Raw genomic sequence first — 16,522 nt, 5'->3', positions numbered from 1 at the left:
TAAAATCAGACATAACAAGAACTTTATGAAAGGAAACTAACTAAAACAATAGCTAAAATACCGTTGACAATTTATTATTCATTACAGATCATTGCCGTTCCAGCCTTCTTTTCAATTCTCGTTCGCATAATAGACCTAAATGTGCATGAAAAAATTGCAATCGGACGTAAAGAAAACAATACGCAATAACCCAATGATACGTTTTTCTATAGTTGATTGTTTTATTAGAGCTGAATTGAGTATATGTCGTAAAACAGTATTATCTTTTACTTAGTTGTAATTTTCTTGATATCAAGTCAGGAATATGACAGTTGTTTTCCATTCGTTTGATGTGTTTGAGGTTTTGATTTTGCCATTTAAAAAGGGACTTACCTTTCATGCAATATTTCATCTATCAACAGATCTAGTAATTTGTTGTTATCATCCACGTGTATATCTAGAATTATTCAAATGCAATGATTTTAAATAAATTATATGATTATGTAAGTATAAAGACGTCATGTGATCAAAAGATACAAGCTGAAAGATTAACGTGTAGATTTGCTGCTGGATTCTCTTTTACCATTGGTTTGAATTAGTAAAGATGAAGACATCAGTTCGAATATATTATAATAACGATTTGGTCGACCGTTAAACAGATGACGACGAATATGTTCCAATTGGTATCCATTCCAGAAACTGCTTACCTTTCCAGCGCATATGAGATCACCACGTTTTTCGGTGGGGTTCGGATTGGTCAGTCTATTTTTTTCTAGTTATGTCTTGAAGACGGTAGCCTTTTCGTTGTTTTTCTTTTTTGCCATGAAATTGTCAGTTTGCAATCGACTTACGGGTTTGAATGTCCTTTAGTATATTCATCCTTTCTCTGTTCCAATTTTTTTTTAATATTTTTTTATATTATATGTCAAAAATACAAACACCGAAAAAGACACCATATATTTATATATTTATATTTCAATTCCTTAATATATCATGTAATGCATACTAATAACATATGTATGAATATAGTCCCATTCTGTTTACTTTGCTATACTTTGCTATACTGAATTTAAGCCGGTTTTCCACTATTATTACATCAATATGAAACCGTTAGTTTTAATTTGATTAATGTTCATATAGAAGTAAATATGCATAAATATTCTGTCTATGAAATGGATTCCTCTGAATTTAAATGTAATTTTTTGCACTGTTTATGTTAATGGTATGTGAAACTAAATTCTTGCATAATACTACCATTTATCAACCGAGACTTTTCACAACACAATACCATTGATGGTTTCTGTAACAGAAATGCGTTGGTCCGAAGGGGATAAAGTACCATTTCCCATGATAACGACAAGATAATTTTGGTGTAAATCCCCATGCCTTCTTTACCATCAAATAAGGAATGCTTTCATTTTCGGTATTTAGCACATGAAAGAAAATGGCAAAGTGACCAGCTGAAGGAATCTTCATGTTTGATATACAGAAACAGAATGAATATCATGTTGATTATACTTTCTGTCAACGTATGTTTATTTCTGCAACAAACTCGTTTGGAACCAATTTTAATCAAAGAATACCGTTATTGTAGTTGTAACATTATACACCAGTCTTTGATGATTTCGACTCTCACTAGAAATAGCTTGATTGTTTTTCTGTACTCTGATTGAATTACTAATTGAAAAATTCAAATTTCCTAAGATTGAAATTGAAGGTCGAATAAAATATAAAGTATTTTTCAAAATTGACAGAATTTTAGTAGGTTTTTCAAAAGGATTGGATTTTGAATTCAACAGCATATTCACCTGAAGAAAAAATATATTCAACGCTCAAAACGTCGCTAGCTTTTACCTTTATTTGTATCTTATTAATGGGTTAATAAGATTGGAATATCGGTAAACTCTTATAGCCTCTAATTGGAAGCAAGAGATTCGGTCGGGCAGAAATTTCATTGTAGACTTTGTCTGTAGATTTACTCTTTATAAAACTATGTAATTTTGATAAAACGTAAAAGGTTGTGAGTTGACTTTACACGGTATTGGTTGTTACATTTATGTCCGTTCGGTATTGTGCTCTCAAGTATTTTTCGTTTTTGAATACGAAATTCTGTCATCTCGAATATTGTCCGTCACATACTTTTAAGATCGGTGGCATTGAAAATAATATAATTGAGATACGATTCGAACTTTTATTAACGTTTACTGTTTGGTCCATTTTTGGTAATTTCTTTATGACGTGGCTCGGTACTTGTACATTCCGCCATTGTGTTGTTGTACTGTTGTCATTTTTTGTATTCTTGTGTTTCAATGTTGGTATGGGCTTTGTCTATATGCCATTTTGTTTTTCTTTGTTGACATATTTGTTTGTTTTTATTGTGATTGAGATCTTAACACAATGCTGACTGCTGTACCCCTATTTTTGACATTTTAACCTATTATGTCTATATATATAAGAAGATGTGGTATGACTGCCAATGAGACAACTCTCCATCCTAGTCAAAATTTATAAAAGTAAACCAATATAGGTCAAAGTACGGTCTTCAACACGGAGCCTTGGTTCACACCGAACAGCAAGGTAGAAAGGGCCCCAAAATTACTAGTGTAAAACCATTCAAACGTGAAAACCAACGGTCTAATCTATATAAAAAACGAAAAACGAGAAACACTTATGAACCACATCAACAAAAGACCACTACTGAACATCAGATTCCTGACTTAAAACAGGTGCAAACAACTGCAGCGGGTTTAAACGTTTTAATGGTAACAAACCTTCACCCTTATCTGAAACAATTGTGTAACATCACAACATAGAAAGACACACTATAAAATATCAACTGAAATGGCTTTACTCAATCAAAAGACATATTAACACCAGTGAACATACACTGAACAAATAAATTTGATCTATGATACAATGTAAATTAAAAAAAAATAAACTAAGGGAAGATTAATTAAAGTAACATGTTATACCGCTGTTAAATGTTAAACAATTTAAGAAAAACAATATGCTTGAACAAAAATATCATCCATTTGCAATTACTTTAAACACAGGTAAATGAAAATAATTTTGTTGTTAGGTATACGTGTACAGTTCTGTTTGTTTTGTTCACACATTGTTGTCAATATAATGGATTTTATGCGACTGTCATACACATGAGAGGTTTAGCTAGCTTTAAAACCAGGTTTAATCCACTATTTTCTACATAAGAAAATGCCTGTACCAAGTCAGGAATATGACAGTTGTTTTCCATTCATTTGATGTGTTTGAGCTTTTGATTTTGCCAATTGTTAAGGGACTTTCCGTTTTGAATTTTCCTTGGAGTTCGGTATTTTTGTTGTTATACTTTTTAACAACAAAGGTCTTGATACTGTCAATTTAATGAAAATCCTTCATCAATATTCATCTTAATCAAAAGTACCTCCTTATTTTTGGGATTTCATGATTTCATTGACAGAGGATTGTACCTTATCAGGAATCTATTCAAACAAAGGTTCCTTATGGTTAATTTGACGTCATCACTTATTTTCTATTGGTTTGACCGTTATGAGATATCTATTTCACTCCAGTTGTCGGATACACAATCCGGTTCACTTTTGACTCAAATATCAATTTTGTACTTGCCATGGATATTTTTACCCTATCAGAGCATCTGAAAAATAAGATAAAAAAAACAAAAAAAGTACGAAGTTAAAGCGCATTTAGGACCCAAAATTCCGAAAGGTTTTGTTAAATGCAGCTAAGGTAATCCATTCCTCGGTAGAAATCCTTAGTATTTCGAAAAATGCAAAGAGTCGTTATCAGTTAATTTACAATTATGACCATATGAATGATAATTTATGTTAAAAAAAAAGCCGAAGCAATGTAATACACACAAACGGAGGGAATCGCAACTCCAGAAGGAGTGAAACCGGTTGCGTCGACAGGATACGCGTCTCCTGATATGCATGCATCAACAGCCATGCGAATTCACACTCAGTCAAAATGTCACAATCGCGAATAGGACAAAATTGGTTAAATGACAGATCAGCCGACTATATAAAGTTGTCCCAAGTAAGTCTAAGGCAATCTATACTTTGGGGTAGGCTTATCTTAGTGTTTCGAATAGTTAAACATGTTATAAACAGTAAATTCACCTGAACATTAACATATTGATATTTCATATAAGCACAAAAAAGCGGACTATTAGGCTGGTGAAGACCACGTGGACGAAACATAAAATGTAAAAATAACATGTAAGCGCTCATTGAAATGTGGGTTATTAAGTGACAGAACATCCTCAATATATATCTGAAAGTGAAATTGAAGAACTTTGCAAGATCTTTTATAAATTTTGTATTAGATAAGGTTTTGTTTGAATTCTGCTTCATATTGGCACAAACATAATTAAGCCTGTAGCTGTGCACACTTACCACCACTTGGATTACCGTCTGCTGAAATACCAATCCACCAAATGTCCTAAAGGAGTAAAACTATTTTGAGAGAGATAACTCTTTCAAAATCAGTAGTCAAACCTTTCGGAATTTTTTGTCTTCAGTGCTATTCAACTCCGTACTTTATTTTGCCTTTTTAACCTTTTTGATTCGAGCGAAACTGATGAGTCTAGATCTTTTCTAGACGAAACGAGCGACTGGCGTATAAAACTTTAAAACTATCATGAGTGTAATGTTATTAACCATTTCAACAATTTTAAGCAGACAACCATCAGTGGAATCGACCCAGTGCTAGTAAATGAAAATAACATTTTATAAATAGGGTCTGTCCGAAAGTAATGAGTAATGTGTATCTATTTATAGTTTATTATGTATATAATAACTGAATTTGGATGAGTGTCCCGTCGTTTTTTAATTTATTTTACTTAAGGGGCCTTCGCACTGGACGAAGACCGCGCTACGATCTGAAAAATCGTCCGGATAGCGGAAGACCTTCAGAAGGTCATGGCAAAGTTTTTAGAGGCGTATATGCAACGGTATAGGATCGGCATTGCGCGTGGAAGATCGTGGTAAAGCTACGACAATTTTGAAAATGCTAAAAATTTAAGGAGCGAGATCGTGGTGTTTAATAAGCGGAGTGCCATCGTATCAAGGTCGTAGAAGGAGCGTAGAGGTAGCGGTTTCCGCGTAGAAGAGACCTAGGGCTCTTGTGTCTAGACTAACTACGCTAGCCTCACGTTCGAACTACCATCATTACGACATCTACGCCAAAACTACGATTTTACTGCGTCCATGATGTGCTCCTAGTACGGACAATGCCGCTCTCATTACGATCAAGAGGACCTCGGTACGTTCTCACGACGAGGCTTCTACGACTATTTAACGTTGTCGAATCAACTTTGAATTCTGCAGTATTCATTACCATTCTTCCTATCTTCTGAACGTCTTTGTAGTCACACCAACAAGCCATGAGAGGAAAAAAGAGAGTCGGTTGTGGCAGGGGTTCTACAAAGACATCCAGAGAAATTTCAAATAAATTTTCAGACGTTGAAAAACAAAAAAAAACTGATGTAGTTCAACGATATGTTTTATGGCCTGTATTGTTTTTGGTTTTAATAAATGATCTTCCTTTATTTAATCATAATCATAACACCAATTTGTTTGCTAATGATAGTACCATATCTGTCATTGGACAAAGCAAGAGTTGCATTAGTCAAATACTTAATACCGTTTTACAAGATATTTTTCGCTGGTGTTATGACAATAAAATGGCTGTAAATGTATCTCAGACGAAAGCTATGTGTATTTGCTCTAAACAGAGGCTTTCTGTTACATCAGATGATTACATTGATCTTGCCATGAATGGGCAACAAATTAAAGAAGTACATATGGAAAGGTTCTATGTAATTTTGTTAATGCATCTCTCTCTTGGTCTTCTCATATTCATCATTTAATAAAAAAAAAAGTCAACTCTTCCTGAGCTTAACTAAAGAAAATAAAGGAATACTTGAATCACAAAGCGAGAAAACTGTTTTATAATGCTTACGTTTTACCTCATTTAGATAATTGTTGTTCAATATGGAGAAACTGCAACAACTTGCTATTAGATAGTTTACTAAAACTGCAAAAAAGGGCAGCAACAATAGTTTTGGACGAACATAATTATAGAAAACCTTTTAGCGAATTATTTCACGAATGTGCCGATTACAAAGATAATACATTATCATAAATTATTAATAATGTATCAGGCAAATCACGGTTTAGCTCCAGAATATTTGTGGAGTCATATTGTAACAGCTTCTGCAAACTCCAAAATATATTTTCATCATCTGATAATTTTATAATTCGAAAACCATAATCCAGAGTTGTATAAGTCTAGTTTCTCGTACAGTGGACCAAACGTTTGGAATGCTCCTCCTAATATAATTAAAAAAATCTAACACAATATTAGAATTTAAACATAACTACAAATCTGTGAACTTTTAACATTACCATGATATTTGTACTAATGGCATAGAATAAGTGCATGTTTATCGAATTTGAATTGTATTGCATATTTATTTATCATTATTATTGAATATGTATTGTTTCATTTTTAATGTAATTACTATTGTATTAATAGAGCCTTATTGAACATTGCTTTAATCCAAATGAGTTACTCTCTCTCTAAATAAAGATATTCTTATGACTATTATTACAACTCGCAGAAGAAGCTGGTTATGAGCTTCCTGAGCCAACAGAAAATCCCGTCACAGAACATACGCCTGTCCCTAAAAACAGGCGGAAGAAGAAAAATAACGTTACAGTTCTTCTGACTGAGGAGGAAGAAATTAAATGTTTGATTGGTTGGAGAGCAATTACATCCTATGCAACAAGACGACAAAGGCCAAAAAAGGCTAAAGCATGTATAATCGCAAATATATTGTTAAAATATCAGTAATCTCAAGGTAGATATAAAACAAAAGCAGCTGGTAAAACAAAACAAAAAACGATGTAAAATGATAAAAGTAGAAATGATAAGATAAAGGTGATCGATTTACAATAGCTGAAGTGAGATCAAGTTTGTTAACATTAAAACCTTTTGTTTTCTAGTTTTATCCATTAGCATGTATGACTAGTTTTACTTTAATATAGTTAAGTTAACAATTACATAATTAAGATCTCAAACCTTAATCAAGAGTACAATATTTAAATATCAGTTTAGATAGCGATTCTAGACCGAACTCAAAATTTCAAGTATAGAGAACTAGTTAAAAGCTTCAACTCTGAACATCCTTTCTTGCAATGGTACTGATCCAACAGGACTGTTGAAATACAATCTTTAGTACTCTCACTGTCGTTTGCCTGCCGTAGTGTCACAGTTGGGTCCCGATACTGTTAGCTTTATTCCTCCATGCTCCAGGGATAATGTTGTGCTGGTCGTCTTTTCGGTCAAGAAGTGCATTTTGCTGAGCTGGATACCGTATTTCGCAGATTATGCAGACATACACCAGATTCAATTACATCTTGTACATTATCAGGTCCAATTTGCATAGTGGTCAGCAGAACTTGAAACATCTGGGCTTAAATGCCGAAAGCATTCCCAACTACACGTCGACCCCTTGAAATTCTGTAAATGCGTTGATCTTTTGCAAGTCCTCTCTGTGAATAAGGTTTCATGAGCAACGTGCAACGACCAAAAGTATCATCACCAAGATGAAAGTAAGGAATATCGCTGTCATCAAATGGGAGAACCTCTGGTTCTGGAAATGTTATACTGCCATCTTGAAAACATTCATTCAATTTAGACTCATTAAATATCTGAAAGTCCGGCATGGAGCCCAGACCATCGATGTCTACCTACAAAAACGTGAACTGTACGTCTACAAGTGCCATCAAGACGACAGAGAAGAAGCCTTTATAATTTTAATAAAGACTGTCAAAGCTTGGGCACCTAATGACAACATGTTTGCTGTCAAAAGCACCACAGTCATGTGGAACATTCTACTTGTTCTTGAATTCCTCAGCTAATGGTCTCAATTCCAAAGGAGTTGTGCATGGATCACAGGATGGCCTCGTTCTTGAACACCTCTCTGACGGTACAGTAGACCTTAGCAACGAGAATGCTGATGGTGTTGTGAGGTACTATCAACTGATACTAAAGAGTTGGATATTTATCATCAGTTGCTAGGAATCGCAGCGTAATAGCAAATTTAAGGCAGGGTTCCAAGCCTGTCCTACATTAAGTGTTTGTCTTTTTGATTCTCCGGCCAACTATTTGCAACAACTCATCAAACAAAGCTGGTTCAATTCTAACATAGCTGAAGAAGCTCGTCTTCAATCCTTATTTTTTATTCATTAGCTGATCCCAGTCTCCATAATGCAACCTCCTTTCAGGAGAAAGCCATGGTCTGACCCAGACAGCCCTACGTCTCCTCATTCTCTTGTTCCTACTCCTCCTCATCAGCAAGGTCATTGCAATCTGAACTTGAAGGATGCCTTGTTGACCTTGTTTTAAAACAAGGTGAACAAGGCATCCTTCAAGACATAATTGAAGAAGCTCGTCTACAATCCTTAGTTTATTCATTAGCTGATCCCAGTCTCCAAAATGCAACCTCCTTTCAGGAGAAAGCCATGACCTGACCCAGACAGCCCTACGTCTCCTCATTCTCTAGTACCTACTCCTCCTCTCAGCAAGGTCATTGCAATCTAAACTTGAAGGATGCCTTGTTGACCTTGCAATATAACAAGGTGAAGTACAACTCGATTGTAGATTTTACACTTCATTCCTCCTCAAAAGCAATATGAAAATGAGAGCAGAGGCTCACAAACTCCCCATATATGAAGTAAACGTCCACCGAAAAAGACAAAGTCGTAGAAATAACGTAGCGCAGACGTGATACTCATGGAAGAAGCGTAATTCCAGCGTGATGCGATCTTCTGGCACGTTGCAACATCCGGACACAGTCGTATGGTATCGAAAAAATATCGAGCTCGCATCGTGGTTTGTCGTGATATGATTGTAATGGGAACTTATAGTCGACGTAAAGAGCGTGGCGCACGCGCAGGAAGACGGCGTTGTCACACAAAAAGAAAAAACATCAAGAAAAGCTTTTTTGTACGTAGTAGAAGAGAATCAGTGTCGTGTTAGGCTTCACAGTGAAAACAGTTTCCCAAATTTTTCACGATCCCGCTTCGACTGTTTAGGTCGTGGAGATAGTAAAAAGCATAGTAGAGTTTTCATCCAGTGTAAAGGGGCCTTTAATTTAAAAAAATAATCAAATTGATATTGATTTACTCCATAAAAGATGCGGCTAATTTCAATCATATTTGCAAATTTGTAAAATTAGCATTCATTAAAAAAAAATCTTTATGTTTAAATCTATTTTTCTATATTGTAAATGATAACGTTCTTGGAATATGATACAATAATGCTATACTGACATATTATAAGTCTAATGGGCCGAGTGTAAATATTAAATTGCTATGTATATATTTGTATAAATGTATGTAATGATACACATGTCAATATAATAAATAACTACTTTCTTTCTAACTTACATATCAGGAATTATATTTGACAAAATAGTGCAGCTAGTAAAAACTATTTATATCCTAGATCTTTGAGATAAATTAGAATAAGATTTCGTGCTTTCACTTTTTCGGAAAACTTTCTGTACATCGATGTAAAAATACCAGAAAAAATTATTGACAGAACAAAGTGTTATTTTATTCATTGACATCTGATAAGGTTTAGGTAATATGACGTCCATGTTAAAAAAAAAATGTTTGACACAAGTTAAATGTGCGATAATCATCTAATATATCATGTGTGCATGTATTCTACTCAATATAATACATAAAACGCTATCGACAAAAACACAAGATTATTTATTTGTTTTGTTATCTATTCCACCGTTATTTTAGAGTTAAGTGTTTTCCCTCTACTTAAGGTCTATTTACGAAAAGTATCACGTAATAGATTATATTAGAATGGTATTGACTGATCGACATTTAACAAAGGGAAAGATTGAAATCTTAAAGAACTGGTTTAAACCCTCAATATTTTGATGTGCCTGTCAAAAGCCAGAAACATCGTCAATTTTTGTCGTTTGTCATATGTACTTATGGCGGTATGGGTGTGATCATTTTGAAGGCCGTACGGTGACCTATAGTTGTTAATTTATATGTCTTTTTGTCTATTATGGAGAGTTGCCTCATTGGCAACCATACCACATCTTCTTATTTTATATTGATTGTCGCTATTTGAAGAGTTGGTACTCATGGCATAGCGTTCATTGTGTGTCTAAAAGTTATATTTTCAATAGACTCAATACGATTTTGAGCTTGGCATATTGAATAGAATACTCATTATAAATAACATAAAGGCAAACGATATAACGAATATAGCAAATCTAATGTGTCCAACGAAAACCATCCATTCATTCATCCATATATCCATTCCTCCATATATTCATTCATCCATATATCCATTCCTCCATATATTCATTCATCCATATATCCTTCCATCCATATATCCATTCCTCCATATATCTATTCATCTATATATCCATTCATTCATATATCCATTCATCCATATATCCATTCATCCATATATCCATTCATCCATATATCCATTCATCCATATATGCATTCATCCATATATCCATTCATCCATATATTTATTCATCCATATATCGATCCATTCATCCATATAACTATTCATTTTACGTCACAGTACTCAAATTGCACCGAGTTCCCAAATTGCACCGATTTAGCAAAATAGCAGCGTAAATCTTACAAGTTTTCTAAGGGACTAAGCAATTTGTATTTTTATTATTTGACATTATGCACGTATTTAAAATAGGTCAATATATCTAAATATTCGCAAAACGTTCACAGTATATTTCAACAGATGATGTATTCACTGCAAAAAGTGAAATCTACGAAAACGTCGCAATGTGACGTCCACAAAAAGTAATCTTTTAAAAATGAGCAAATAAAATATGTTACGAGCATCCATTTCTTAAAAAATAAATAGTAAGCATTGACTAATGTCAAATATATGAAAACATAAAACTAAACATTAGTTATTCGATTTTAAAGGATGTGAATTTAAGCATGGTTGCAATTTGGGTTATCCTCATTACAGAGTCATGGATAGTTTGGAGGTCGGTTCAAATCCATTTTTCTATGATTCAGTATGGATTCAAATTTAAATTGGTGGAACTATATAGTAAATAAGGATACATCTACAAAATAAACACAGAATGGAAACTTTTGTCTGGGTCATAAATAAACGTACGTAAAAAAATCGTCAAAATAGGTGCAGTTTGGTATACCCACACGTTATAAATGCATTCATCCATATATCTATTCATCCATATATCAATTCATCCATATATTCATTCATTCATATATCCATTCATTTATATATGCATTCATCCATATATCCATTCAACCATATATTCATTCATCCATATAGCCATTCATTTATATATGCATTCATCCATATATCAATTCATTTATATATTCATTCATCCATATATCCATTCATCCATATATCCATTCATTTATATATGCATTCATCCATATATCCATTCATTTATATATGCATTCACCCATATATCAATTCATCAATATATTCATTCATCCATATATCCATTCATCCATAAATCAATTCATCCATATATTCATTCATCCATATATCAATTCATCCATATATCAATTCATTCATATATCCATTCATCCATATATCCATTCGTCCATATATTCATTCATCCATATATCCATTCATTTATATATGCATTCATCCATATATCAATTCATCAATATATTTATTCATCCATATATCAATTCATCCATATATCCATTCATTTATATATCCATTCATCCATATATCCATTCATCCATATATCCATTCGTCCATATATCCATTCATCCATATATCCATTCATTTATATATGCATACATCCATATATCAATTCATCAATATATTCATTCATCCATATATCAATTCATCCATATATCCATTCATCCATATATCAATTCATCAATATATTCATTCATCCATATATCAATGTATCCATATATCCATTCATTCATATATCCATTCATCCATATATCCATTCATTCATATATCCATTCAACCATATAGCCATTCATATATATATCCATTCATCCATATATCCATTCATCCTATATCCATTCATCCATATATTCATTCATCCATATATCCATTCATCCATATATTCATCCATCCATATATCAATTCATTCATATATCCATTCATCCATATATCCATCATCCATATATCCATTCATCCATTTATCCATTCATCCATATATTCATTCATCCATATATTCATTCATCCATATATTCATTCATCCATATATCAATTCATTCATATATCCATTCATCCATATATCTATTCATTCATATATCCATTGAACCATATATCCATTCATCCATATATTTTATCATCGGTATAAGGACATCATTCGTAAATATAGCTCAACATGCAGACTTCTTATACGTTCAGGTATTTCACATCCAATTTTTTATGGAAATATTCTTTATAAAGCACAAAAATGTCAGTATTCACCTCTGAAACTAACAAAACCTTTAAATAGACTTATTAAGAAGGGATATAGTTACGATACTGTTGTCAGGTCATTAAAGATTGCATATTTTGGCGTTGATATTGATTCACTTATAGGGTCTTTGCATCTGCACTAAACACATTTATTTAAAAACCAGTTGTTGGCATGACACGGGTTATGTTCTTCTCATATATGTTATGATGGTATGATACTAAACCCCTAACGGGAAGGATTGTGCCTGATATTCATATGATGAAGACATAATCTTTCAATCAGTTTAATTGAAGTCTGGAGCTGGCATGTCAGTTAACTGCTAGTAGTCTGTTGTTATTTATGTATTATTGTCATTTTGTTTATTTTCTTTGGTTACATCTTCTGACATCAGACTCGGACTTCTCTTGAACTGAATTTTAATGTGCGTATTGTTATGCGTTTACTTTTCTACATTGGCTAGAGGTATAGGGGGAGGGTTGAGATCTCATAAACATGTTTAACCCCGCCGCATTTTTGCGCCTGTCCCAAGTCAGGAGCCTCTAGCCTTTGTTAGTCTTGTATTATTTTTAATTTTAGTTTCTTGTGTACAATTTGGAGTTTAGTATGGCGTTCATTATCACTGAACTAGTATATATATTTGTTTAGGGGCCAGCTGAAGGACGCCTCCGGGTGCGGGAATTTCTCGCTGCATTGAAGACCTGTTGGTGGCCTTCTGCTGTTGTCTGTTCTGTGGTCGGGTTGTTGTCTCTTTGACACATTCCCCATTTCCATTCTCAATTTTATTATCCATTCATCCATATATCCATTCATCCATATATTCATTCATCCATATATCCATTCATCCATATATTCATTCATCCATTTATCCATTCATTCATATATCCATTCATCCATATATCCATTCATCCATATATCCATTCATTCATATATCCAACATCCATATATCCATTAATCCATCCATCAATGAATACAATATCACTCACAGAATATAAGGGACAAAAGAGTAGGGCCACGAATGCCTAAATATGTCCTTAAAATCGGACTTGTAATATCATATTTAAAAAAACCAATATTGACGATCAAATTTATGCATATTTGGATAAATCAGACGCTTGTAATGTCTACTGTTTGTTTCCGACAAGTTTAACAACTTCTAAGGTAGGATGTTTTAGCAGCTTTGACACAATTTTAAAGTTTTATTACAATTTAATGGTATAATTCCTTCTGAAAAAGCATTAGCTACAACCGTCGACAAAAAAAAATTAGCTATGCAAAGATATACAAATTAACAAAAAATAAGAAATACTTAGACAAAAGAAAAGATAAATACTAAGGTATTTAAAACAAAAGTAATTGAAAAAAATATACATTCTTGCCTTGCCTTTTTAAGATGTTACTATACATAAACTCATCATAGACGCCAGACACGTGTTTCGTCTATAAAATGGAAGCATTCGATGGAGGGATAAAATTCGATGTATTTGATACCGATTGTATTAATTTCCTTTTATCGACTTGTGTTTTATCCCTCCTTCGAATGCTCCCATCATTTTTATAAAAAATGTATATTATCTGTTGAAATTACGATTAAAATAAATGTTGATTGGATTTCATTTTGATATGTTAGGTATTCCTGAATTACTTAAAACGCCCATTTGGTGCAATAATTTTGTAACATTCAGGTTATTATATACATGATATACGATTACGTAATCCAAGTTACTAGTTTACTGTGGATTCATTATTACTAATCGTTGGATCAACTTGATCCTCGAATCTAAATATTCAATTTTTTATAGGCTTGTTTTCACCTTCATTTATAAGTTTCGAAAGAATTTTGTGAAATTTGAACTTTAATAAACTACTGTTGCCTCTTAGCTAGCCTAATCGGGGTTTGAGGACGGGGTGGAGTGGTGAAACATTACAAGTATCTTCTAAAGGCATTTTTCAAGTACGAATAAACTGAAAAATCTGGAACAGTCAAACCAAAGTGCTCATCAATTTAAAAAAAAAAATTATATAACAATATTCTCAGTCAAATATCCAATCACCAGCCAAGTAGTCAGCACTTCTGTGTAGAGATGAATTAGCATTGATACGATCATAATTATACACTAACTTTAAACAAAACTTGGACTTTTTCGAATTACTACCCCATGGCAGGAATAGATTACCTTTAAGTTAGCTGTTTTTGGATAAACCTTTATGATTATTCAACTTCATATTTTATTTGGTCTTTTAAATTTTTTTGATTCATCACTGATGAGTCTTTTTAGACGTTACGCGTGTCTGGCGTACAAAATTTTATTCCTGGTATCAGTGTTAAGTTTATTTTTTGTACCAATCAAACTAGATAAACACCACCACATTTAAAATGCTCCAAAGTTGGTGGGTTTCCCCATCAACTTAGGAATGTAACGTGTTGCTAACGGATTAAGGGTAGTCTATAATTTTTTCCAGAACTAATGTAGACTTTAAGTTGTAGAATTTGAGCTATGTTATAGACACTTTTAATTTATTTTGAAGACTTAATGTATTTTCTGGTTTCATCTGGTTTAATTTAGTTATTGACCTTTTTTCTAATTTGCGAGATGTACAGAACAATCATAGTACGACGAAGTGTCTAATCTAATATAATTGTAGATTGAATTTCACTTCTTTTTTTTTCATGCTTATTAATCAGGACAGATATTATTAAGATAATTTATCCGTATATTGAACATGTGTTAATTGAAATCTGACGAGAGTGTGACAAAAATCACCTCATTCCATCTGCGTTAACGCCTCTACATTTTTTAGAGGATCATGTAAACAATAGTATATAATACCTGTCCAAGTAAATGCATTATATGTTATTTCCATCATAACTAGAGTTGACAGGAAATGAAGAAATTATTTGCTGATATATTCTACTCAATAATAGTTTCTTTAACATTTGTGCAGTGCCAAAGCAGACTTTTTGATTCTTTATTAAATATGAAAGATACCAGAAGTTTATATAATATATGAAATAATCTTCCAGTTACTTTAAAGACACGTTTAGATAGTTATTTTCTGAAGCATGGGTTGTTTGCATGGATATCATAGGTTTTGGTAGTAGGTCATTCTATAACGTTACTAAGTTTGGGTGGTGTTCACGGAAATTAATTGCTAATTGCATGCTAAAATTAGTATATTGCATGGATGTCATGATTTGTCTTTCAAAATCATAATTTTAATTAGGAAAACCTGTAAAAGCTTTTTTTTTAAATTAATATACTATGTAAGACAGCGATCGACAATACTATAAACGTAAAAAAAATGGTTAATAATAGTAAAAACTGTTCCTTTTAAATGACATTTTGTTGTAAGATTTGTAAACTTTATAAGTAATTCGCTTGATAAGTTTGAAGTAAATCACCGTTTATGATAGTCATCAGCCGTGTGGCTGAAAACCATATAACAATGGATGGCGCACGAATAAAACTTAATGTAAAATTATGAGGGACGTGTCAATATTACGGAAAAAAGTATGTATTTTTGCCTTACGTACATCGATTTGCATGACTGCTTAATGTAATAATTCAATATATATATAAATATATATTATTGTTAGAAAGTGATTGTAATAAATGGCAATTTTTAATGTAGTTTATAAATAGGTAAAAGGTTACAAAGATTTGAGTAATAGTTTAATTATGATATCAAAATTAGCGGCTGTATGTGTATATGTCAATCAATATGGCAAAATTCTCTTCAAATAAATATTACGAATTTTCAAAAGAATTAGTTAAAATGAGAAAGTCAAAATAATTGGCGAGTTTTTAGTTCAAAAATGTCAGCATGGAAGCAGATGTTATGTTGTTTTTTTTCATTGTTCACAAATTTTATGATTTCTCAAAATAATCGAAGTAAGTTCCAACAGACTATTGTATCGGATCATATGATCTTCACACAATATACAATAATAGGCTGGCAGATTTAAGAAACACACGAATACTGACTGATCTATTACAATAATGATTATTATCTTTAATTGTAGATGATACACGTTAT

This window comes from Mytilus californianus, unplaced genomic scaffold, assembly GCF_021869535.1.
Source record: "Mytilus californianus isolate M0D057914Y unplaced genomic scaffold, xbMytCali1.0.p SCAF_10, whole genome shotgun sequence".
Lineage (NCBI taxonomy): Eukaryota > Metazoa > Mollusca > Bivalvia > Mytilida > Mytilidae > Mytilus > Mytilus californianus.
Note: the sequence above shows the minus strand (reverse complement) of the source record.